The sequence below is a fragment of the Lissotriton helveticus genome, chromosome 11 (genome assembly GCF_964261635.1).
Source record: "Lissotriton helveticus chromosome 11, aLisHel1.1, whole genome shotgun sequence".
Lineage (NCBI taxonomy): Eukaryota > Metazoa > Chordata > Amphibia > Caudata > Salamandridae > Lissotriton > Lissotriton helveticus.
The window spans coordinates 131,018,606-131,046,095 of record NC_136072.1 but is presented as its reverse complement, the minus strand read 5'-3'; the positions used below and the strand labels follow the sequence as shown (position 1 = coordinate 131,046,095).

At 44.6% G+C, this 27,490-nt stretch overlaps 1 protein-coding gene across 3 annotated transcripts in view; it reads left to right on the top strand.

The window, feature by feature from the left end:
* The window catches only part of SPTSSB (serine palmitoyltransferase small subunit B), an 82,932-nt gene that overhangs the window by 6,605 nt on the left and 48,837 nt on the right, over positions 1 to 27,490 (top strand). For all 3 annotated transcript variants that reach the window (XM_078665605.1, XM_078665604.1, XM_078665603.1), the window contains exon 2: positions 22,646 to 22,731. The gene's annotated coding sequence lies outside the window, so the exon portion shown is untranslated. The remainder of the gene's footprint in view (positions 1 to 22,645; positions 22,732 to 27,490) is intronic.

The window sequence follows — 27,490 nt, the reverse complement described above, 5'->3', positions numbered from 1 at the left end:
TATTTTAATGATAAAAAAACACACATATATATTGGGGATAAAGCCAGCAAGTTGTTGGCCTGGCTGGACAGGAGGGATCTGGCTAATAGATGGGTGGTGGAAATTGTTGACGACTGTGCCATTCGACATCATGACAGAGTAGGAATTGCAGATGCCTTTGCCACCCATTTTCGCCAAATTTACTCCCCTGTGTCTGCCTCCACTCGAGAGGAGGCAGCTGAGTTGCAGGCTACGCTGCCGCGCCTGGACTTTCAGGAGATCAAAAGATTAGACGGGGCACTAACGGTTGAATAAATCTCTAAGGCCATCTCCTCTTTACAGTCTGGGAAAGCCATGGGCCCTAGCGGACTCTCGATTTGAATTGTATAAAAATGAGGCTTTGCTCATCTCCCCTTACTTACTGCGTGTGTACAACGCAAGTGTACAAGCAGGTGTTCTCCTGGCTATGCAGCGGTTAGCCAGTATATTTGTCATCCATAAACATGGAAAGCCTTCGGATCGATGCTCTTCCCATCGGCCTATCTCTCTTCTCGACCCGAGGTTAAAATTCTGGCCAAAATCCTGGCTCTTCGCATCTCTCCCCTTCATCAGAAACTGATCCACCCGGATCAAAACGGATTTATGCCAACCACAAACACTGCACTTAATTTGCGCCGTCTATTCGGGGTTCTGGAGCGAACTATCACGATACAGGAGGACTCAGTTATTATGTCCTTGGCTGCTAAAATGGCGTTTGATATGATTGAATGGCCTTTCCTCTTCGCCAAGTTGGAGAGATATGGTTTTGGTGATCTATTTTTGTCTTGGGTGCATCTCCTCTACTCTAAACCCCTGGCGAGAATTGTGGTGAATGGTTGTAGACCTGCCTTTTTTGAGTTGGGACTTGGCACTAGACAGGGGTGCCCTTTATCTCACTTGTTATTTGCCCTGGTGCTTCAGCCTCAAGCTATTTGGCTCAGGGGAGATCCCATGATTCAGGGACTTAATTGGTCACCGGACTGGATGGGCAAAGTGTCCCTCTGTGGACGATATTTTGCTTTATTTGGCTAGGCCTAGATTTTCGATTCATTACGCACTCCATATATTTACTCCTTTTTCAAAAATATTCAGGTTATACCATCAACTGGGATAAGTCCCTGATATATATATCCTCAGCGGTTACCCACCCAGACTCCCACCGGGCTGTGGGGCCAAAGTAATGACGGAGGCTTTCAGTATTTGGGTATTTATATCACGTCAGAAATGGAGACCTTCTATCAACGCAATCTGCTGCCCCCCCCCCCTCCAGCGCCTCAAAGCTGACGTACAGCATTGGAAGACCCTTTCTCTCATGCTCCTGAGGAGGGCAGCCCTCTACAAAATGAAGGCGCTCCCCCATTTTCTGTATGTATTATAGAATACACCTCACTTGGTCTTGCCTCAATATTTTGCCTCCATAGACTCTGAAGTTCGCCGCCTGTTATGGAGCGACGGTCCACACCACTTCGCACTCGCCAAACTCACCAAGAGCTGGTATGATGGTGGCATAGCGCTACAGGCCATCAGATCCTACTATTGGGCTTCACAACTTATTGTTCTCAATCCATTACCAACCCTGCATATCAGATGGACAGGCACAATATGTTACCTGGTACATACTTGAGGGCATTGTGTGGGGACACAAACTGGAACAGAAATTTACTCCAACCTCTACGACTGTTTCTATCTGGCATGCGGCAAATTCGGCACTCGGATGGAAGAGCAGACTCATGCAAGCGACACCACTGTTCGATTCCTGTCGCTTGGGCCTGCTTTGGCGTCAGCCGGGCTTTGATAAGTGAGACCTGATTGGACTGTCCAGGTTGGGGGATTTGTGGGTGGCGGGTGAATAGTGACCTGCAGCACAAATTTCACCTGCATGAGAACAAAGCCTTCCGTTATCTCCAGATGCGCAGCCCCATCTAAGGCACTTTCCAGGGGAGACGAACTACCTGTGTCCTCCCCTTTGGAGGATAGACTCCTAGATGACTACCTTCCAGATAAGGCCATCTCTCTAACCTACCGAAGCCTCCTTAATAATTAGTTGGACCTTCTTGATAAAGTCCGTACGAAATGGTGCGCAGACGTGGGTGATATTGACGATGAGGACTAGCGGGAGTCCCTCGCTTCCCCTCGTGAGGTGGCGGTTCGATCCAGGTTCAAATTAATTCAACTTAAATTGCTGCACAGTCTATTATACGAGCTCTGCTTTGGTTAAACTGGGTCTGCTTAATTCTCCAGTGTGCCCACGTGGCTGTGGCCAGGTGAGCACCTATTTGCCTCAATGGTGGGAATGGCCAACTCCCCAGAGCTACTGGGTAGAGATCATCTCATCCTTATTCTTGATTTGCGGTAAGGGGATTGAAGCTACTCCGAGGCTATTTCTTTTGAATATGTGGGAAGCCACTGACCTGATGAGGCCAGAGCTACTGTGGGTTTCTGTGGGGTGCATGGTTGCTAAGCGCAACATTGTGAGAATGTGGAAGGGGGGAGTGGCCTTGAAGTGTTCATATTGGGAGTCCGATATGGACTGGTGCATGCAGGCTTGATAGAGCGGTGTATGAAAGCAGAGGCTGCCCGGGCAAGTGGACAAAAATGTGGGCCCCCTGGAACGAAAGCAGAGGTTGGCTATGCCCCCCTTTAAAGACACCTCTCCATTTGCCGTTGACAGGGAATTGCTGTAGTCCCATGCTCCCTGAGATCAACCCCTCAGTAGACATCCCGGGTTTTAGCTCCAATACAATATGCCCAATCGAGTTGTTTACGATTATTTGTTGGACACATTTGTTTTTATCCTGATCATATTGCTATACGACTGCTCTTTTGTATGTGCGTTGTTCTTTGTGCTATTATTTGATTTTTTTTTTCTTTTAATAAAAAGATTTCCACAAAAAAACACACACACATATATGTTGAATAAACTCCGCTTTAGGGCTTTGGCTGTAAAGTCTGTGGGGCCCAACCCAGCGCTACACATAGCCTTTGCCCATGCATAGTGGCACGCTTACTGCTGTGAATGGCCTTCAGCAATGCCCTGTGCTCAAGCCCCTGCAGATACATGACATTTATTTTTTTAAAACATTTTTTACTCCTTTTTTCACATGTACTGTAGTACTCCTACGGGTGTTTAAGCCTTACCCCCATGGTACTGCAATGCCTTGTAAACTTCCCTGAGGAAGCTTGCAGGGTAAACCGTGGAACCTCTTGGGAATCCACACTGGGTCTTGCGGGAGTACTATAATACCTGAGGCATGGAAAAAACAACTTTACATTTTGGTACCTTGAGTGGCCTTCTGTGTCCCACCCACCAGGACTAGGGGGTCTTAGTCAATACTCTGGCCCTTTTATATACTATGTTTTAAACCTTTTCAGGACACAGGGATTAAGTCACAGAATCCTGTGATGGAAGTCGCAACAATGTCATCCGAGTTGCAGTCAGCCAATCAAAAAGCGGTACTGAAATGACCACAGGAAACAAATCTCCCTCAGAGAGCCCTTTCCAGATATGCCAAACGTTTTCATCCCTCAAAGAACAACCTTACCACCTCTTTAAACACTCATTTCTCAAAAACAATTGAAAAGATTTTTACCAAGTCACAAAGCACACTTTGAGTAAAGTTCTTACTTTTTGCCAAATTTGATGTAATTCTGTTCAGCTGTTTTTCTGCATGGAAGAGCAAAGTTTCATATGGGAATTAAAATGGGAAATCAATATTTTGTGACCGACCCACCCACCCCCTTTGTTTGGCCTCTTGCTTGACTTATTGGCCTAAACCTTCCAGAAAAGAGATGATGTGGATTAACTTTTTTTTAATAAGTTTCATGCAGTTGTGTGAAATGGCACTAAAGGTATTAGCAAAACAAAAAATACTCTTCCTATAAAAACTCTGATGCAAGTATAGTTACAAGTGTGGTGACCACTACTTTGGGGTGTGTGTTGATATGTCTCGTGATCCCACATTAAGTCCAGACTTATTCGCTTTGCCAATACTTTGTAAATACAGATGGTGGTTATATTGGTATTTCTGGTGGTAGTTGCAGTGGTGGCGGCACTGTGGTATAGTTGGTTATATTGGCATTTGTGGTGTTATTGGTATTGACGGTGTTTCTGGTAAGTTATTGGTGGTGATAATAGTAGAGAGAAAAGCAATTGTATGTGGCAAAAAGTGTAATGGTTGAGTGTACTGTAGCTGTAAAATAGTCCCTTGTGCATTGCATTAAAAGCACTCCACAGGAGGCAGAATGATTTACTGAAGATGCAACAGCATGAGGTATGAAAGCTATACTGCTTTAGGTAGTTCAGTAGGATCTTCCACGGAAACTTACACAAACTAGTAACAAAAGAGGGGAAGATAACGAAAGTGGTCTGTAGCCAGACCTAAAAGTGTGTACAATCTGGGGGGTTCCTAGCAAGACACAGTGAGTAAATGTTTGTGTGTGCTTTTATTTTATGTACAACCATAGGTACAATATACGGAGAATCAAGATGTGCAGAGATCACGCTGACCCTTAACCCTGATGAAATTGCCGGTAAAGAAGACTAGGCAATGAAACATGTTGGTTTTTTAAGCAGAGTGGGCACAAAGCATGGAATAAAATTAGACGAGCCAGTGTAGCCTAGCTCTTTTTAAAGGTGGTGGGACCAGATCTCAAGGTGTGAGTTTGGCATACCACAGTGGGTCACCTACACAACACGTACAGGTTTCCTTTTCCGCACTGTTTTTGTCCCCCTTTTTTGTTGACAGTTGGCAGATGCTGATGAAAGTCAAGTCAAAAAGATTTTTATTTGTTTTGGTACTCAACTGAGGACCACAAATTTAAAAACAGTTTACATGAGGATAAATCAACAAAAGTTAATATAATATTAAAGAAGACTTTAGAAATTTATAAAAATTATAACAAACCCATTCACTGGGTGGTTGTTTGCCCACTAGTAAAACATTTTTTACTGTAGTAATTTTACATTTGCGATATATCGGGTCGAGATATCTTGCCCGTGCTGAAACTGTATTTGGATGAGGACATACGAATAAAATATGCTCAATGTCTTGATCACCACCTTGACAGAGTTTACATATCGGAGAACCAGCTAGTGACCATCTAGAGGTAAAGGTTGACACGGGTAAAATACCTAAGCGCAACATTGATATAGCCCTTCTTGCACCATGCGTAAGGGAAAACCTTAAATATGGCTGTATTTGCTTATATTCCAATGTCTCAGTATAGAGTTTATATGTAGATAACTTACTACAATATGCAAGATCAAGATCAAAGCTCAGTCTAGGTGTAAAGCATTTTAGAAAGTGTTTCAATTGGAAATTTGACCAGGTAAGCAAAATGTCTTTAGTAAGTTTAGCAATTTCAAATGCAGCTGACATATTCCTGTAAAAGTTGAGTTTTGATGCGTTTAATTCAAATATCACGGTCTTTAGCAAGGATCGCAATGATCCTTCCTTTGCGTGCAGGATATTATAAGCCCATCTGATGACGTTGGCAACAGCTGTAGCATAAGAGCTTGTTAATGAAAATTCCAGTCTTAGGGCTTGAACAGGTGTTGATTTAGAAACCTTTAAGATTTTTTTCAAAATTTTCCCTTCGGTTAGGTCCATATAGGACCATTGCTTTATTGGTATGTGCTCGGTAGCATAAGATAAAACCGGAGGAATTTTTACTCTATACACTTTTAACAATGAAGAGAAGTGCCTGTTTCCTGTAGCAGAGTACAATCTGGAAAGAGCCCCGGCGTGTAATTCTGATTTTCTCTTTAAATTATTTATCTGTTTTGTATTTTGCAAGTTCTTTGAGAAAATCCTGCCGAGGTAAGTATATTCATCAACTTCTTCTACTCTAACCCCGTCAAGTTTCCAACAATATTTTACACTTTGTTTCCTACCAGAAAAAGCTACCACTTTGGTTTTTGTTAAGTTTGGAATAAAAAAATGGTCCTTTGAGTAATCATTTAAAGTATCCAGTAGCTTTTGCAAACCAAAGGGTGTAAGGTCCAACATTACAATGTCATCTGCGTATAGCAGAGCGTGAACACTATGTGAAGCAATCTTTGGGGGCAAACTAGAGCATTGTTGCAAATGGTGCGGTAAATCACTAAGATACAGTGAAAATAATATTGCTGCTAAAAGGCACCCTTGTTTGAGGCCATTAGCGGTTTTGATCGATTTGGTTAGTCCTTTTTCATTCCCCATTTGCACCTGGGACCAAGTGTTGGTATGAAGGTTAATTATGATCTGCAGTAGATATTCCGGAATTCCCAGTCTCCTTAACTTTTTCCACAGTGTAGGTCTGTCTACGCGATCGAAAGCTGTAGAATAGTCAATAAACGCAGCGTACACTGGTTGTAATTTCTGTACGATGTATTTATCTAAAATAGTCTGGAGAATTGATATGTTGTCAGTAACTGAATGGTTAGGTCGGAAGCCTGCTTGGTACTTAGGTATTAAACCCTGCGAGAAGGCCCAGTCTTTTAGTCTATCCAAAACCTCTGCAGCGAAGATTTTTCCAGTAGCGTCCATCAACGCTATTTGGCGGTAGTTGCCAGCGGTATATTTACTCCCCTTTTTATAAATTGGAATTATAATACTTCCCTGCCACGACGTTGGTAGTCTCCCAGTGTTGAAGATATAGTCGAAGAGCGGTTGTAACATCTGACTCCATTCTTTAGGATATGACTGCAAAACCTTAATGGGTATTTGATCAGGACCTGACGCGGCGGTGCTTCTTGCTTTTCTGATATGCATTTCTATGGAAAATGCTGTAGTTTTTGCTATCATAATAGATTTGTTTTCCAAAATAGTGTCAGTGTCTTTTCTGTCTGATTTTATTAAATTTTCCTTGTATAGGTCGGTTAGATTTCCCATTCCTGCGGTGGAACTGGTATAGCTTGTAGTTTCTTTTTTGTTCCTGTCATTTTGGCAATTAGGGACCAATATTTTCTTTGATTGTATTTTTTAGCCGCTACTTGGATATCAACCCAATTTTTATCCTGCAACATTCTTTTTTGGCTATTCTTCTCTCTTCTTAATTGATTTTTTAGTTTATTAATTTCTTGTTGAATTACAGGTGAAGATTTCAAGTATTGGCCTCGAATGAGTTTGTTGAGCTTCTTCGAGGTCAAAGATCTCCTGGTTGGGTTTTTATTGTTCTTCTTGTGATTACTATTTTTATCTTGTTTTATCCTATCTAAGAGAGCTCTCTTAAGATTGTTGATAATACTTTCAAAGTTTGTTATTTGGTCGCTAGAATGTATACTAGTTAAAAGTTGACTATGTGAAATCATTTCAGCGATATGATCCAAGGTCGCCGAGTTCCAAAAGATCCGTCTCTGGTTGTTGTTAATTTCGATATTACTTTTATGGAACATGATTCGGTTTGTCGAGGAGGGCATAACCGACCAAGCAGTGATTAAGTGTAATAGAGCATGGTCGCTATCATCTGAAAAGTTGATGTTCAAATATGAAACTGTATCCACCAGCTCCATGCCACATATTATATAGTCAATAATTGTTAGAGATCCTTTCCCTCGTCTTGTAAAAGACGCCGGTATGTCTCCGTCCACGTTGCCATTCAGAATTGTCCCATTTAGGTTTGGTAAACATGCTAATAACAGTTTTCCTCTCTTGTCTGAAGCTTTCCCTTTAGGAAATATTGGGATAGATAGATCCAGCGATTCTTCTTCGTAGAGTTTTGCCCATTTTGCAATCTCGACATTAGAAATTTTTCCATTCAGGTCGCCCATGATTAAATAAGATATATTTGCTCGGTCTTCAATTATCTGTGCAATTGCATCCAAGGTTTCGACAAAAATGACGTCCTGGTTGGTCCCGGGGGGGGACATACATATTAAAGAGTAGAAAGGCCTTTTTTTGGTCTAGATTATGAGTCTTCAGCGAAACCTTAATAATATTGGAAGTTATCAGAGTTAGACTCAACAACTTCTTGGGGCCATGAATGATCCTCACTCAACAAAATTGCCAATCCGCCCTTTGCGTGGCCTCTGTTTGTAGCTTTAGCTGGAATATCATAGACATAATAGCCCGTCTGGTTGAAAGATTTTGTTGCCCAGGTTTCCTGCAAAGCCAAGATATCAGGATGATTTTTGAGAGCTTCATTCATTTTATTATTTGTTTTTCCGGCTATGTTCCATGAAGTGATCTCTAAACCATTGTTAAACGGTAAGATGTTGATGGTAAAGTAATTTATTACTGTTTAATGTCTCCGAGACCCCAGCCCAAGACTTTGTTGATTTTTTGTCCTCTGTTGCTTCTAGGTCTTGGCTCCAGACTTTTCCTTCGCCATTATTCACATGTATTTTCAAAATTTCCTTTTTTGCGCGAGTTGATCCTAAATCATCTTGGTTAGAGTTATTAGAATAACAATTCTCAATTGGAGTATTCAAATTAGTGCCTAGGAGGCCAATAGTCCTGTTCTTAATTTTAATTTCCTTAGGAAGAAATCTTTCAATCACATCATAACCACATTTGTGTAATGTTTCTTTTTCCTTTATAATAATCCCAGGGAATTACTGATGACCAAAATGCTACTTCCGCTATTTTACAATTTTCTTTTGTGGGGAAGGTCACCAGATCTATTTCTTTGCTGGTTATAGATTGTAAAGGATGTATTTGCTGTAGAAGATTAATTATCCTCCCTCGATTTAATGGTAAATTATCGATTGGAAAGAGTTCTTCAAATTGTAAATGGTTAGTCAAAATTTGATCACCGCCTAGAGGCATCTTATTATTATTTTCACTTGTTTCCTTGTTTGTCTGTCCTGCTCTTTCAGTGAATTTGGAAGGTATATATTCATTCGCTCTATAGTTCAGTAGCTTTATTGATTGTATATTTTTTCTAACACTAGTTGCCTCTACTAAAGGAAAGTTAGATATTATTTTATCATTTTGTCCCTCTTGATTTTTTTGAGGAGTGATTGTATTTTTGAATTTTAGCTTTCGGGATTTCTTTTTAATAATTCTTCTTAGCGGTTTCCTTCTTCTGTTTTTTCCCTTTTTTTCTTGGTTGAGTTTTGTTTGGGAGATCTTGTCGTCTCCGACATCATTAGGTGTAAGTTTAATGGAGGTTCCTTGTTCTTCCTTATCGGACCCTGACTTTTGCAAGTTTAGTTTATTGGAAACCGAAAAAATGGGGTACTCTTTAACAGTGGGTAAAGGCTCTTCTCTAAAAAGGTTCTTCAAGGAGTATATTTTGACGTCCTTAAGATCTTTCCGGATCTTCTTATTTGGCTTTTCTAGTATTTTTACATCGAGTGTTTGGGTACTAATGTCGCATTTAATTTGAGGCTCAGTGCTTTTGATGATATTAGAAGAAATGATGTGGTTGTCCTGCTTCGCATCAGTTATCTGTTTATTATTTGTTGCATCAGCGAATTCTTTTTTCCTTTTTTCTTCTACTAAGAATTTTAATATGCCAATTTGGACATCTAAAGTTTGATCGGAGTTTTCCAAGATATTACCTAAAAAGGAAAGAACCGATTCCAGTATTTCCTGTAAGGTGTAAAGAGCTTTTGATATAGGTGTTGTAGTATTAATTGAATTAGTGTTTTTAAGAAGAAATGGGTCCAATGAAGAATCAAGGACTATTTCGTGATCTAATGATTTTTCCTGGGACTTGTAGAGTGAATTATCTGGATTTGACTGAAGATCTAAGATATTTTCCATCGACTTCATCTCGTGTTGAAAAGGATCCTCAGTGCAAGAAAGGCTGCCTATTCGTTTTATAGGTGTTAGAGATGTTAAGTGTAAGGACTCGTGATTCGGAATTTGTGATTCCTGTGTTGAGAATAATATCTTTTGGTTGGATTCAAGACCAGAAACGGTAGAATTTTGAATAATTTGATGGTCTGGGAGGGGCAACTCTGTTACCTCATTGATTTTTGATGTTTCAATACTTGTTGGAATTTCCCATACATGAGTAGGAGCTTGCTTTTTTGGTGATAAGGCTGTGAAATAGTTACTAATTGCCGGTGTTCTACTTATCTGGCCGTGTTTTATTGCTTTGTCAGAAGATTTTCTAACTGCTTCCTCAGTGCCCATTCGCTTCATGAATATAGTGCGAGATCTAAGCTTTTTAAAAGCCATATAGTTTTCCTGGAAGGAATTAGCGAGGTATAGGTGATATTTCCTTCTCTGTTGTTGATTGATGCGCCGACAGCTCAGAGAGTCGTCTCCCCGATGGTAGAGTCAACAAGACAGATGTTACACCTACCGCACTGATGCCGGTTATTACTCGACCCTAGGACCCTAGGGTACCAGGATCTAATAGGTCGCAGTTGAAAGGTAAAAGTAAAAATGAAAATAAGGTGGCCCGTCCCGTCCTGGTACGTCCCCGGATGGCCACAGACGGCCCGCCCTTTGCCCGGGCTTCGCCCCGTGCTCCGACCCGCGCGCGTCCCGCGATGCGCGTTACAGGGTTTAATAAGTAGTGTGTTTGGTTGTAGGGGCGTGGCACTGGGAGGGGGCGCGGCTCACGCGGGAAGAGGACCCAGCTGAAGGTGTTGTATGCTGGTCCTCGCAGTCCCGGGGCCGGCGCCTCTCCCTCCTCTGCGGCCACGAAGGTGATTGTAGGCTTTCTGCCAAGACCTGCAGCAGATATATCGCCTTGTTAGCTACTCCAGTAGCGAGGGGAAAACAAACACAGCAGCAGCAGCGTCTCTTACACGAGCGGCCCCCGCGAAGCAGGGGCCGCGAGTAGTTATTGGCACTTGACTGGGGGCGTGGCACTGGGAGGGGGCGCGGCTCACGCGGGAAGAGGACCCAGCTGAAGGTGTTGTACTGGTCCTCGCAGTCCCGGGGCCGGCGCCTCTCCCTCCTCTGCGGCCACGAAGGTGATTGTAGGCTTTCTGCCAAGACCTGCAGCAGATATATCGCCTTGTTAGCTACTCCAATAGCTGATGATGAGAACGTAAGGACACAGGCGAGTACCAGCCTGCACATTCCTCCCCGGGTGTTGCTCCCGTGAGGCTCTGTCAACTCCCCTCCCCCTTTTTTGAATGATACACCTGTTCAGAAAAGCACAATGAGGTGAGGGCTCAGTCACATGAGTGTCTTGCACACATTTTTACATTTTTTAGTTTGAAACTTGTGACTTTACTGAGCACACGTAGACAGGAGGTGGTAGAATACGCTCTGTTGAATGGATACAAGTACAAAAACCAGGGATCTTTGATTCCATATTGAATCAGGGCAGGTCATTTGTTTAAAATGTGTTGAGTGGGGGGCGACCTGTTTAAACCCTTTCTTCCCCTTGAGGCTCCTGATAGGTGAGAGTGGGTTTTATTAAGACATGTTATTCACAGTGCTACAGACTTCAGATTGTTTGATAAAAGTAGCATGTTAAATTAACGTTTATATTTTTATCCAGCTAAAAAGGTTAAAAGGTTAAGATACCCCTAAAAAAGAGCAGAGGCTGTATGCAGATCTCCTCTACAGACTCCAAATATATAGCACACTATACCACCTTATAGTCCAGGTGCACTCTCATAGGATTGTGTAATAATAATTGTACTGAGCAATCTCAATCTCCACACTGGAATGGATAAAGGACGAAGTCAAAGTGCAAAATAAAATACATTTACCCTTGTTATTTCTACCTATGAGCATGCATTTTCCCATGCATCTGCATGTAATGTGTCACTGTCATGGCTTGATTAGTCTACTGACAGCCTGAGCATTTTTGAGTTCCTCCGGAATCCATTCCGACTCCACAAAATAAACTACTGCTTCAAACTGATGAGCCATACCTAGATAACCTGTTCTGCCTCCCCAAATTGCAGTGCTTCTCTGAGGAAGTTCAGATGTCAAATTCAGATGTAGATTCCAAGACCTGTGATCACAACGTGGTGTTTGGGTTGCCTAAGGGCACTAGGCACTGAGAATGTGTATTGGGTGTCATTAAACCATGCAGTCAGTTTAGATCTCCCAATTCCACTTGCTTGAAACTCCCCTGCCACTCTAAAAACTATTAAGCCATACTCTTCTTACCATGCAAATTTATAGGCCAGATGTACTAAAAGGCATGTCGTAAATAGTGGGTGCAAAATGCCTACCAACTTTTTGCGACCTGCTTGTCATTTTGGAATACAACCTATGTACTTCTAGACAGTGGTCAAAGTACATTAAAAATGTTTGAACTTCGATCCTTACCAGAATGGGGGTGGAGTCACTAAGCGTGGGGGAAGAGTCACATGCTTGCCTAAAATATCCAGTAGTTTTGTTGGTGTTTTACGTTCAGGTAACAGAATCTAAAATAAAGCACGCCTTAAATGAATGCAAGTTAAACTAATCAGTGGGAAAGGCACAGAATGTAATCCTGGTAGATGCAACTTTTGCATTTGTTGTGCAACAAGGTCCCAGCCTGTGACAGAAAGCACTGTGAATATGCAAGTCATTATTTTTAAACTAGAATTACACACAGTATAACATATGCTGCCACAAAATGCACAGAAAGATAGAGGGTTTAGATTGAAAAAAAGTAATTCCAAAATGTAGATTTTAGTGTTACGCAGACAGTACCTGCATCAAACATTTTTTAAAGTGTCAATTAAAACAACGTGCTCCACAGATGGCTCATGACACCCTTTCAGTATCTCTCAAAAAAAATAAATCATTGTCATCAAATAGCTTCAAGTGACTCCATCAATTAAATCCAATACTAGCTTCAGAGCAGCCTTTACATTTGCATGTTAACCAATTGCTCACATTTAAATTTCTTTCAGGCCGCAGACACCCAGGCAAAAAAGCTTGTTTGTTGTTTATCTGTCTGTCACTCGTTTGGCTTCACAGCACAGGAGACTTCCTCTCCTACTAAATCTGAGGCACTTTGACTCTTGAAATTAGCCAGCCTGAGAGGATTGTCTGTTAACAAAAAGTAGGGGGACTCTTTTTGTACATAGTATCCATGGATCCCGCCCACTTTGGCCTCTGCTTATAGGTCACATCGCAAAATGCCTTTTGGCAGTGGGTTTCAGAAAAAAAAACCTGATGAACATCAATTATGCAGGTCACTACTCCCTGTGATTGGATGCAATCCTAGAGATGGTGGCCTGCCACAGACTAAGACTTCATCTCTGTGTTCACATTACCAACTGGGGTACATTTTGTTTTCTTTTTTAAAGCCACCCACGCTCCTTAAACAGGGGTCACTTTTTTTTTTTCCACAAAGGCGTTGTTGACCACAAGGCTCAGCTATTTACTTAGCTAGAAATGCACCTATTAGGCAATCTGAATGGGCTGTGTAATGGGCAATAGACAACCTACATCTACAAACAATTGCCCAGATTTTTGGCATACCGTCGGCACTTTTACTTTCCCATGAATCAACTTGGTCCATAACTAAACGTCATTTAAGAAATCTATACTAACCAGGCAGAACCAATCAGCCAGTGGAAAAGTCAGAATATATACATAAATGGCAGCCAGATCATGAAAGCACTACAGTGCATATCTAATGGTCAGCGACGCTACACAAATGCTGATAACATCACCCAGTAGGTTGTGGTGTGCAACCCCTTTGAATACTGTATTAAAGACCGGTATGCTCCCCTCCACTGAATACTGTCGCAAGGCTGTGCTCACGCCTTATTCCCTCTTGGGACCCACCCAGGGGCGGCTCCTCCGTTTGAGCAGAGGAGTGTGACCCCACAATGAAAAGCCCCAGGCCAGAGCTGAAAAAAATGGTTATAACGTTTATTTATTATCATTTTATTTTTCAACAATTGACCCGTCCCGAACTGAGTGACCGGACTGGGCGGAGTCAGTGCTGCAGAGTGGCAGCAGGGAGCTGTGCAATTGAAAATGTGCATGTCTCTCTGGCCGGCCATCTTTCAACAGCCAGCCGTGCATTTTAAACTTCTCTAACCTAGCTGTCTTAGACAGCTGGGTTAGAGAAAGTTCAGGCCTCCATTGCTCTTGAGAGCGCTGAGCGCGGCAGCTCCAACCAATCCTGGTGCTGCTCTCATGCTGTTGACAGCAGCCCTAGGCTTGGTTAGGAGAGTTGGTTGGAGCCTTCGTGAAAGAGAGACGACCGGTGGAGGAGACTAGAGTCTAGATTTATAATAGATCAACAGACTAAGACCCCTAGAGGTCTAAACCCTGAGTAAGAATTGGCCATACATTTAGGTTAAAGTATTTTCATGAAATTAACTGTTCGCCTTTCTATGCCACTTTATTATTAGTAGTGGATTTGAATTTAATGTTTGTATTTTTTATACACCATGTCCTCGAATGGTAATGTATTGGTAACATATGTATATTTAAATAGGTGAAGGCTGCTCATGAAATTTATAGGAGGAAATTCAGTGTTTTTTTTCCAACTCGTTATATAATTGTCATGTATGGTTCATGCGCAGTTACCAAGTATATTAATAATATAAATAATGCCGACATTTTGAGAATGGTTTTTGAATAATAGGAACATGTTCCTAGGAATTTAGTTTAGGGGCATATTGTGCTTTATTTATATGTGGCTGTTGTGCAAGGAATATGGAAGAATCATTCCTAATCTGGCAACGTCACAATTGTGACATGAGATATTCTAGTTTTCAATTTGTGTAAAACGAATATTTTGGCATTAAAATAATTATTCATTATAAAAATGGTGCGCACACTCATACAGAGCGATATTACAATCATGATATAAAAATGAAATGTTGGCTGTTGTCAAGGATTATTATGAATGTTTGAATCATGTACAATCACGATTGAAAACCATTCAAAAAAGGCAATGCCTTTGACTAATCAAGTCCATTTTTTATTTTCATGACGTAAGCGTATTTGCACATGCGAAAATGTAGAATAGAAATGGCGTTTTTCTTTCGGTAAACATTGTGGTCAAAAAGGCGTGAGCCGAAACGCGTCCTGCTTTCTGTTGAAAAAACAGCGAGTGAAAACAGCGAGTGATATCACCTGCAAGTGCGGCATCTTCTTTCCTTGAGCGAGCTGAAATATATATATTTATATATATATTTGCATCCCCCCTCCCCCGCACCACCCCACCCTCTGCCACTGAACTCACCTTCCAAATTTGCAAAACCTGGCTGGGTTACGGTCACCGGTGGGTTTTAACCCCTTCAGTGCTGATGACAAAGCCAGCTCGTCATGGGCGTTAACTGCGCTACGCGGATGACGAGCTGGCTTTGTCACAAACCGCGCATTTTTTAAATTCCAGCGCACAGCGGGAAAACGCGGTAGCGGTTAAGCAGTCTTAATTTGTGTAGGTGGGGAGTATTGACACTCGTTTGTGGAGACCGGCAGATCCTTTTCATCAGTGTGAGACAGACAGAAAGGGGAGAAAGAAGCAGGAAGAGAAGGAGATGAAAACCGTGACAAAGAGGGAAAGCAGCGGATGAAAAAGAAGCTGCACTAGAAACAACCCTTCAAAGGTACAGGGAGGTTTAAAAACTAGGCCATCGCTGAGGTGAAGTTATCATGTGTTGAGGATACAAATGGGTCATGAGTGAGCTATTTACAATAGCCACCTTCACATTTTCATATTTACTCCCTTATGTTCTGATCTGAAAAGCTGTGAGGGCAGAAGTATGCTTTTTGATTAACTCAACATGTGGCCTACTCTGTCAGCTAACTGTGGCATTATTTCACTTTGGATTTTAACACATTGTTGAATTACTTTTTACTTTAAACTGAAATAACATTGATTGATTTATAAAAAGTGACATTGTAAAAAAGTGACATTGTAAATCTTGTAACACGTGAAAGATGTAAATAATGCTTCCATTACTATTGATAATCGCATTACTCCTAGTCCTACTCCCTCGCCTACCTTCTTAATGTGTGAGGCCCCTGCCTCCCTCTAGACCCACCCCAGCCTAAAAAAAACTCTGCCTGCCCCCACCTCCACCTGTCATTGTGACCCTCCTGACTCGCTCAGAGGCGGTCGCTCCCTGGCTCCTGGTATCGTAGCGCTAGTACGCTCCCTCTGTTCTTTGCTGCTAACAGCTGATTTGCGCATCGCTCGCTTAGCTGGCATTGTCTATTGTAATATTGTTTGTGCTTGTTTGTTATATCGTAGAGCTGTATTGCTTTAGCATTGCTCTCATTGCCTGCATTGTTTCTAGGAGCTGCCTGGTACGATCGTTGAACTAAATTGTATTACACTGATCACATTGCTTCGTGAGTCATTTGTGCCCGATTGTGCCTCTGCCCATATCTCTGAGACACCACAAACTGTGCCCCAATCTCGCCCTGTTTCGCTTTTGCTTTGCAGCCATTTTGTTGTTGTTGTGCCTCGTAGCCCGCCCCACCCCTCCACTATCCACATATGACGAAGACTTAAGCCCGTCTACGCCCGTCCGCGCCTGGACCGCGCCCAGCGCCAATCCCCCTGGCCCCCGCAAAATCCACCCCACCCGCATAACGTACGACTCCGCATCCCTCTCAGCACTTAATCCCGGCCGAATGCCAGACTGCTACCAATCCGCCCCAGGACACACCCATGGACCCTTCACCTGCCACTCCTGCAAGTTCGACTGCATCAGAACCCACACCAAATCCACAAACTCCAAACAGAGCTCCGACACTAACAACTTGAAATGCATCCTACTCAACACCCGCTCGGTCCACAGACACGCCATTGAACTTTGGAACCTACTCGACACCACATCGCCGGATGTCGCCTTTCTTACAGAAACCTGGATGAACGCCTCATCAGCACCCGACATCGCCAAAGCCATCCCGGACGGCTACAAGATCATCCGAAAGGACCGCATCAACCAAAAAGGAGGAGGCATCGCCATTGTCCATAAGAATACCATCCGCATCCCGACCAATTCCGACGATAACCTTGCAAACTCCAAACACCTTCACTTCCAGATCCACACAGACCCCAAGACCACACTCGGAGGCACCCTCATCTACAGGCCACCAGGACCCCGCACACAATTCAGCGAAAACATCACTGACTTCATCAGCCCACACGCCCTCCCCGCCGAGGACTACATTCTACTGGGAGACCTCAACTTCCACCTGGAAAATAACAACGACAGCAACACCACCACCCTTCTGGACAACCTCGCCAATCTCGGACTCAAACAACTCGTTGACACCCCCACCCACTATGCCGGACACATGCTCGACCCAATCTTCACCTCCAGCAAGCACATCTCCTTCAACCACACCACAGCTCTCCATTGGACGGACCATAGCTGCGTTCACTTCAACTACAAAAAGACTACGACCCACAACCACCCACAACCAATTCCCCGCAGAAACTGGAACAAACTTACCACCAATCAGCTCTTCTCATCACTTCAACAAAACCCCCCTGCCAAATCATAGGACCCTAACCAAGCAGCCACCAACCTAACACAATGGATCACCCACAGCGCTATCGAATTAGCACCCTTGAAAAACCTTCAAATCAAGCAAGGTAGCAAAAAAGCCCCCTGGTTCAATGACGACCTCAAGAATTCCAAGAAGATCTGTCGCACCCTCGAAAAAGCCTGGCGAAAAAACACAACCACTGACAACCTGGCCACATTCAAGAACGCCACCCGCAAACACCACCAACTGATCCGATCCGCCAAGAAATCAGCATTCAAGGATCGACTCGACAACAACGCCCACAACAGCAAAGAACTATTCAACATTGTCAAAGAGTTTACCAACCCCACCGCCAGCACCAACGACCTCACTCCATCCCAAGACCTCTGCGACTCTCTAGCCTCGTTCTTCCACAACAAAATTGCTGACATACATAACAGCTTCGGCGACCAGTCCACCCCACCCACCTCCGAACTAAAACCCCCCTCCAACAACCTTTGCGCCTGGAACCCAATCACCACTGAAGACACCATCCGCCTGATGAACTCCATCCACTCAGGATCGCCAACTGACCCATGTCCCCACCACATCTTCAACAAAGCAGACTCCATTATCGCACCCCATCTCCGAGACGTCATCAACTGCTCCCTCAACTCTGCTACCTTCCCGGAAAGCTGGAAACATGCTGAACTCAGTGCCCTCCTGAAGAAACCCACAGCAGACCCCACTGAACTTAAGAACTACCGCCCCATTTCGCTCCTCCCATTCCCTGCCAAAGTCATTGAGAAAGCCGTCAACCGTCAGCTAGCCGCCTTCCTCGAATCCAACAAATCCCTCAACCCTTCACAGTCCGGTTTCCGAGCCAAACACAGCACCGAGACCGCCCTAATCGCAGCAACAGACGACATTCGAGCTCTACTGGACAACGGGGAAACAACTTCCCTCATCCTACTTGACCTCTCCGCGGCCTTCGACACAGTCTGTCATAGCACCCTTAAACAACGCCTCAGCAACTTCGGAATAAAAGGACAAGCATTGGATTGGATCATCTCGTTCCTCGCCGGAAGAACCCAGAGAGTCCGCCTCCCCCTTTTTAGATCAGAAGCCACCAAAGTCATCTGCGGCGTACCACAAGGATCATCACTCAGTCCCACCCTCTTCAACGTATACATGAGTCCCCTCCCATCCATCGCGCGCCAACACAACCTCAACATCATCTCCTACGCAGACACCCAGCTGATCCTCTCCCTCACCAAAGACCCAAAAACCGCCAAAACCAACCTACATGAAGGGATGAAAGAAGTAGCCGAGTGGATGAAGAACAGCCGTCTAAAACTGAACTCGGACAAAACGGAAGTCCTCATCTTAGGATCATCCCCCTCCGTCTGGGATGACTCATGGTGGCCACCGGCCTTGGGAAACGCACCCAAACCAACGGACTATGCACGTAACCTAGGCTTCATCCTCGACTCCTCCCTCTCAATGACCAGACAAGTCAACGCCGTCTCATCATCATGCATCAAGATCCTACGTATGCTCACAAAAATCTTCCGCTGGATCCCCACCGAAACAAGAAAGACGGTCACCCATGCACTGGTCACAAGCCGACTGGACTACGAAAACACTCTTTACGCTGGAACCACAACCAAACTACAGAAAAAACTCCAACGCATCCAAAACGCTTAAGCCAGACTCATCCTAGACATCCCCGGCCAAGCTCACATTTCCGGACACCTGAAAGACCTCCACTGGCTCCCCGTCAACAAGAGAATAACATTCCGTCTCCTCACCCACGCACACAAAGCCCTCTACGACCTAGGACCTGAATACCTCAACACGCGCCTGTCCTTTTACACCCCCACCCGCCAACTTCGATCGTCCAACCTATCCCTCGCCGCAGTTCCACGTATCCAAAGATCCACCATGGGGGGGAAGGTCCTTCTCCTACTTAGCGGCCAAGACCTGGAATTCTCTCCCCACCCACCTCCGCCTTACACAGAACCACCTCTCCTTCAGAAAACAACTAAAAACTTGGATATTCGATAAGTAAAGCATCCCCCCCTCCCTCAAGCGCCTTGAGACCCTCTGGGTGAGTAGTGCGCTATACAAATTTTGAACTTGAGCTTGAACTATTGGCAGGGGAGACAATAGACTCCGAGACCCTGGAGACCAACCCAACAGAATCCAGTTGGCCAGGCGAAGAAGGTGAAAACGAACCCAGGGTACCAGAAACACCACAGAAGCCAAATTCCCCTGCACCCTCACCCACTCCACCGCTGGAGTATCCTCCAGGGACATCAACGCCAGGACCTGTAATGGACGAGAGACTAGGCACCGGTCGGACAGAGTAACCTGGCCGACTAGAGTTTGAAAACAAGCCCGATGAACACCATGTTCTAAGAGAGGGACAAAGAAGACTTTTTCCAGTTCACCAAAAAGCCGTGTCCTTAAAGAACCTTCAAGGCACTCCAGAAATGAGCAAGCAAAACAGACTCTTCGGCTGCATGTAGTAAGAGGTCATCCAAATAAGGATGAAGGAGAGCCATGAGAGGTGCCAGGAACTTCGTGAAGATCCTGGGCGAGGACTTTAGGCCGAAGGGAAGAACACAAAACTGAAAATGAGCGTCCCCCACTGCGACCCTCAGGAAATGCTGAGAAGAGGTGGCGACAGGGACGTGGAGATGGGCATCCTCGAGATCCAAGGAGGCCAAAAACTCGCCCGACCGAACCAAGGGAATAGTTATTTGAAGGGTCAACATACGGAAGTGAACAGTTCAAACCCAGGAGTTGGCCCATTTGAGATCCAGAACGGGTCGAAAACCGCCAGACTCCTTCTTTACCAGGAACTAAATGAAATTCGCCCTAGTGCCAACTTCTCTGACCCAAACCCGGCAGATGGCCTGTTTTGGCAAGCAAACTTGACACCCCCCTTCAGCAGAGCCACTCTGCATGGACCAGAGACTAGCGCAGGAGTCCTTCAAACCCATGTAGCCATGATTGACAGTTCAGGACCCAGCAATCTGAAACATCCTGTTGCCACCTTGGAAGAAAATGCCTGAGTTGGCCTCCTACGGGCAGTGAACCTTCCAGACCGTAACTGTCGGGGACCTTTCTTGGCAGAGCCCTTAGGCGTAGAGGCAGCGGCCTTGGGAGAAAAACTGGGCTGAAAACACCTCCTCTGGAAAGACTGACCGGACTCACGCTTTGGGGATGACCGGGAGGACGTCAATTCCAACAAAGCCACCTCCTTTTCCCCTGGATCAGCCTTACAGTGTTGGAGTCATAAGGAATGCCTAGCTGCCACCAAGGCACCAGTGGACATAGCCGACGATTTAATAACGTCAGAGGAAATGTCAGCCAATTGCTTAGCCTGCTGCTCCATGGCGGCCAGAAGTTCAGACCGTTCAGAGCCTTCCTGAACAGCCACTGCCAATTTCTTGAAATCCTGCATCAAGGACTGCACAAAATAGGCAGAGAAAAGGCTAGCCCTTGTCTCTAAGTTTTCATCTGCAAATGCCCTTTTTAGGCCAAAGTCTACCTTCTTATCAGTAGCATCAGTCGGGGTACAATACTCAGGTTGAATAGCTGTTTTGTCAATCAGTGTGGCCAGGATAGAGTCCAACTTCACATTGTGCGGCAAGGAGTTGTCCCCTCCAACAAGTAGAGTTTCTGGAGGAAGTGAAGGACCGGCAATTTGCACACCTCGCGCCCTTCACTCAGTGCCATCTCTTTCACAGGGCCCTCAAATGGCATGCCCAACTGGGAGGGCTTCGTGTAGTGAGGAAAAAGAGTCCCACAGTCCTCGCCCAAGTGAAAATGAGGAAAACCTAAATTGCCCCGTACATGAGCCAGAATGTCCCATATCCCGTCCCTGGAGACATACTTTCCGCCATAGGAAGTAGAAGGACCCTTACCCTCCAATGGGGAAAAATCACCCCCAGGATCCAATGTACGTGGACGGGACAGACCAGTAGGCATAGGACGAGCCTGCAAAGCCAGAGACACAGCAACCTTAATCATGCCCTGCACCTCCTCTTTAGACACGAGGCAAGTCGCTATCCCTCCCCCCCCCCCCCCCCCCCCCCCCCTGCCGAGCCTTGGCTTCTAGGGCTCTTCAGTGGGACCGGAGACCCATCTGAAGATGAAGAAGACACCCGGTTGTTCCTTTTGAACAATTTCTTGTGACCCATGGTTGCTGTATAATGAAGAACCTAACATACAGCCACCTAATAAGTACGGCAAACACCAATTCTTCCGCCCTCCAATAAAAAGCAGACAAGAACCCCCAATCAGGACAAAACCACCAATTTCGCAGAAGAAATAAAATGACGGGTCAAAACCCGTCCTACAAAGGCTCATCGATGCGTGGAGACTCGGGTGCAGCAGCCGCATGGCAACCCTGACCCGGACACACCGCCCCAGCCGCAGGAGGACCGCCGTACTCCGTCGTGACTTCCTGAGGCAGTACCCCAACCCTCCACCACGAGGAGACCGTGAAGACACCGCATCACTGAGAGAACGCTGCTGAGTGCACCGCCGCAGCAGCAAACCAGAACAAAAACTCCCAGCACTGCCACAGAGAGGAAGATTAAATTTAAGTCTCACCTAGGAAGACAAAAAAAGAACTGGAGAAGGTGGGGGCGGGCAGAGTTTTTATAGGCTGGGGGTGGGTCTAGAGGGAGGTGGGGGCCTCACACGTTAAGAAGGAAGGCGAGGGAGGGCCAGGAGGTAATGTGTATAAACTGCAAAGGGAAATCTCGGGGTGTTTTCAGTAAAACAAAAGCAAATGTTGTTATAAGAAAAAAAATTGCAAATCTGCGAGAGAGAAATGGAGAGACAGGAAGTGTAGGTTGATGGAATAGGAAGACCAGAGCACCACAATTAAGACTTATTTAGCCTAATAGTCAGCAATCCCACCATTCCACAGGTGGCTCCTAGGAAGAACTTTGGAACCATGCACTTTTTTTTAATTTTTATTTACATATATTTTTTATTTTCAAATTAGGCACCTATTTTAGGCCACCTTAGACTTTTAGCAGGTTCTATTGGAAGTAGACCTACTGGTTTTCTCCATTTCAAAACCTCCCACATGGAACCCCCCTTAATTGTCCCTTAACACTTTCATAAAAGGAAAGCATCCTCCAATGCTAGAAATATACCCATATCATCCCAAATCCTTGCCTACTCTTTGTGTGACTGATCTCTCTGCTACAGCTAGGCCCCACAATAGTTGTATTACAAGGCAGGTACTAATTAGCGAAGAGCGGCGTGAAGTATGTTTTAAAATATGGTCTTATTTTTAACTTTTGCTCTCTTGTCAGACATCCAAGATTCCTAAAGAACATTTTTGCGGCGGTTCCTGGAGATCCCAAGGTAGCAGTAGCCGAAATCGAGGCCCCAGGAACAGGTAAGCTGGTGCTAGTGCTTTTTTTTCCTACTCTGCATTCTGGCGCTTGCCCTTCCTGGCAGCCTGCCATGGGTTTGAGTTTCAAAAAAGATGAACCATCTTGCCCAGTCCATCTAACGGCAGCCATTAATTTTGAAAAAATGCTTTACTTGCTGTCCTTCATAATTCTGAATGTAAAATCACATCATGTACTTTCTGCAACTGAGTAGAGGAAACAACTAATATTTCATGTGGTATTGAACTTAGATGTTTTGCTGTACTGTTTGAAAAAGAAGTTTGAGGTGGAGATAGAAACATAGGAAGTTCACTGGTGGTGTGCAGAGCATAAAGAGGTGGCACTAGAGAAGCTGTTAAGGAACCAGGATCAGTTGGCTCAGATAAGATGAAGGACTGCAACTCCCAGAATGCATTAGTGTTTCTTTGTAACCCCATAACTGAAGTACTATCTATCAGCAGCTATTCGTTTGCCATGGTTATAGTCGGGTCCCTGGAGTTATACGATTCTACGGCCGCAATTTATTTTGTGTATGTGTTGATTTGCCGCATTTGTCACATAGTCCATTATTTGCTGCATAATCAGCAGATTAAAAACAAAGTTTCAAGATCAAACGCATCCAAAGTTACTCAGAACATTGTGATGTGTTCACGTGCAGTGGAAGCCCCCTAGAAAAGGTTAACTAGTCATCTTTCAGTTACATACTTCTGTATTTCATTGTTAAACGTTTAATAACGAGGTGAGAGCTTTTCTCAGATAGTAGTACCATCTGTAAGAAAAAATTATGAAATAAAGATGGACGGAGCGCTGAAACTTTTCAGACACTCACCACCAATAACAGATCTGGGTTGAATCCATCATCGTTATTCAGCTCACTTTGCCACCTCAGTTCAGACCTAGCTATATGCAAATCAGTCTTGACCCTGTGCATCATGGGAACAGTCCAACCCGAACTGCCAAGCCAGTTCTTCCCTGAACCAGAAACAAGCATCCTGGGACCGGTTTCGGGGTAACACCCCTTTTCATCCAGGCTAGCTTGAATCCAGTGGCAAAGTGAGCAAGGGACCCATGTCTGGGCATACCCTGCCAACTTGGGGCAAACAAAGCAAACACAAGGAGAAGACGGAGGGAGTGCGGTAACATTTCAGACACTCTCCTCCATCTCTCATGGGAACAGTCCATCCCGAACTGCCAAGCCAGGCTTGCCAAAGTTGGCAGGGTGTGCCCAGACGTGGGTCCCTTGCTAAGTTCGCTTCTCCTTAGTCACATAGAATAATACATCCTCAAATTCTGTCATACTCCCAGTAGGCATCCCTCGTGGATCAGTCCTAGGCCATTCTTTATTTCTCTTTACACCTTTATATTTAGAGACCTCTCCTCCTTCAGCTTTTCCAATCACCTGTACATCTGTGGCAGCCAAATCCTTTCATTTCCAACTCTTACACCTCTCCAATCATGTGTAGCAGACTGTCCGACCGCTGTTCACCACTGGATGGAACTGCACCCTAATTCTGAACTCCAAGAGCAGTCGTCTGATTTCCTGCCTCCACTACTTCCACCAGTGCCCTCTGTTTCCCCCCAAACAGACTGTGATTCGAACCATTTGTCAGAAACCTGCTATTTTCAGTACATCCGTGTAATGCAGCCTGAACGCTAAAGCATTTACAGTCTCTGAAGGGCTTTCTTACCAGCTCTCTACCAAATCTTTGACTTGGTGGGAGCAGATGTCATTGTGCTATTTAGAAAGGAGCAGGTATGCTGCTACACCTATAACTGGAATGTCTGTACGTTCCTCTTCTCTGTGTACGTGAGCAGAAGCTGGCACAGTGCCAGCAGTGGCTGAGTTGCACCACTGGGCTGGGGACAATCTGGTATGTGACATGCAGGATCCAGCTCCATCCTCCTGTGCTGATTACACAGATCCCTGAGTAAAGCAATGTTTGGCTCCGACCCTGGCCTCCACTACCGTCCTTCCCATTCCACCCTTCCAGTGGGGATGTGAGCTATTGACTACGATTGACCGAGTCCGTAACAGTGGGAAAGTCTGTCGACCAGTGTATCAGCATGTAGGTTATTATGTTTGACACTGTTAATGAATAACTCGCGTACTGTCACAGACACTGAGAGTATATATGACTGGACCTTCCACACTTGGCTTGCTAAAGTTTCTGGTGTATCTTATTTCCACTGTGTGCAACACTTGTACCAAAGTGAGTGGCTTGGTAGTGCACTGGCAACGTGATTGTTGTGGAAAAATGTGGATGAATGATTGGTTGGAGAGTGTGGGTGTGTTTTTGTGTGTTTTCTCCCAACTCCAAACTGTTCCATCTCCACTCTGTAATTGATTATTTGGTGTGGCACTGACGCAACTGGGTCCAGGATCTTTATTGCCCTATCTCAGCTTTTTAGCCCTGGTCCATTCTGTGTCCACCCTGTTAAGAATACCATTGTAACATGATAAAAACATTGGTAGCACCTGTTCAAAAAGACCCACCCACTCCTTGTTAATGAGGGTGCTCTCCTGATTTCCACACCTGTGGGCAAAGGAGCAACCCAGATCTGCAGCCATATGCAATCTTGACCTGCAGCACCTATTGACTGGAAGCTTCTCCTGCACCAGTACTGGAATCTGTGCAAGCCTTTACTCCTGCACCTCAACCCTTACACACAGTCCCCTCTGCTATTCCAGTACAGGGATCTCTGCCATTCATCTCCATTTTCAAAGCAAGGGAACTACCGGCGTTTCTTTAAAGGAAATAATCCCTTCTAGCAAGTGTGCCAGCCATCTTATCGCACACAGTCTTACAAATCCATAAACATTTTTGCTTGATAGCTCGCATGCACAAACTCTGTAACATTGTAAGTTAGAACATGAACTGCAGACAGCACCATTAGGAAACACGGATCAGAAGGTGTTCCTAATAGCTTGAGGCTTTGCTGTCTGCAGCCCATGCTCCAACTCTGAGGGTTACCAAGTTATTGGAACCGCCATAAATGACATGATTTATGAAATACAAGTGCCATGCTCCATGTAGAGAACATGTTTTGGATATATCCTCTGATATTATGAGGCATGTTCTCTGGCAGTCAAACTACCTTGAGCGGCCATTTGAAGATACTGCCATGTGATATTTTGGCAACAGATTGAGACATTGAGCTTGTAAAAATGCATTCAATATAAGGTGGAGTATATTTGCATGGTGGCTTCATGAATTGGCCCTTTTAAATAGAACCAAGATTGTACAATATTGGCAAAGCCATTAATCTTGATTTAGAAATGAAAGTGCCTGAATGCTTTTAGCCATGCAGCCACCGCCCCATAGGTTCATGAAATTATTCTCTCATTGACCATGCACTGGGTCATCCTTGTGTTTGTGCACCCTTCCGTTGATTCATTCTTGCATGTACCTACTCTCCCACCCGCTGTGCCACCATCACATTCTTTGCTTCTAGTTTGTAAACATTGGGGGAATGCTTTCAATACTGTGTGTCTGTGGGGGGTGTAAGAGTGTTTCTGTTAGTGTGTGAGGGGTGCTGTAAGACTGTGTCATGTAATACTTCATCTGATACTTTGTGACTGTTTCTTTCGGAGTGGTATGAGGTTGCTATTGGTATTTAAGATGTTCTGTGTTTGACCAAAAGGGCTTTGAACAACACCTCACCCCTATGGCTTTGTTGAGGCCTTGGCTGAAGGCCCACTTTATTTATTTAATGGTAGCAGAGCCTTGCTTTTTGAACAGCACTGAAGCAATTGTTCTGATGGAGTGTGGTTTTCTATATCTTAATCTTTGGGTGTGATAATTAAATAACTCAGCAATTGGTCGTATGGCGTTTGTTGACTAGGTGAATTTAAAAGGAGCAATCATGTACATCAATCCATACAAAAAATAGACTTTAGTACAGTCAATAAAGAGAATTTGAGTGTGTTAAAGGGTTTTATTAACCAAATCTTTAGTTTCATTATGTATTCAATAAGCATTAGTCTTTTAAATATCATTTAATGTGTATGTGACCCTTCTCGATAAGCTGGTAAGATCTTTTGGGTTCCAGGTGATTTCCTATACAAACGACACACAGATCATTGTTTCCATCTCCAATGATTGGCAGCTGGTCACAGAAACCACTCCGTTAAGATCAATGCAGAGAAAACTGAGGTCGTAGTTTTTGGTATGCAGAACTCAATCCTCTCCCCGTTCCGGCTAGGACAGTTAAAAACCTGGGGGTCATTTTTGACGAGGGTTTGACCTTTTGATTCTCAGCCGCACTGTTAACACCTGCTCCTATATTTTGAAAACCCTCAGAAAGGTGCTCCTGTGTATTCCAGCAGAACTGCACCGGCCCACCATCATCGCACTAGTCACCTCCCGGCTTGACTACTGCAATGCCTTGTACCTTAATATCAGCATGGCCTCCTTGAACAGGCTTCAGGTCGTCCACAACACAGCAGTCGGGCTGATCCTTAATATCCAAAGCATCAGTCAGCGAGGGATGGGCTCCATACTCTGCATTGGCTCCCTATTAGGAAGCGCATCTCTTTTAAAGTCCTGAGAATGGTCTAGAAGGCCTCGCACAGCAAAGGATCACAGCAGCTGAAAACCATGTTTCAATGGTACATACATTCCTGGGAGGACCTTGAGATATTCCTCCCAGAGAAAACTGATCTCTCTGAAATTCCACAAGGTCAGATGGAGCGTACGCTCCTTCTCTGTGGTGGCCGCAAAACTTTGGAATACCCTGCCCCTCTGTTTCACAGGCGAAAGTGTT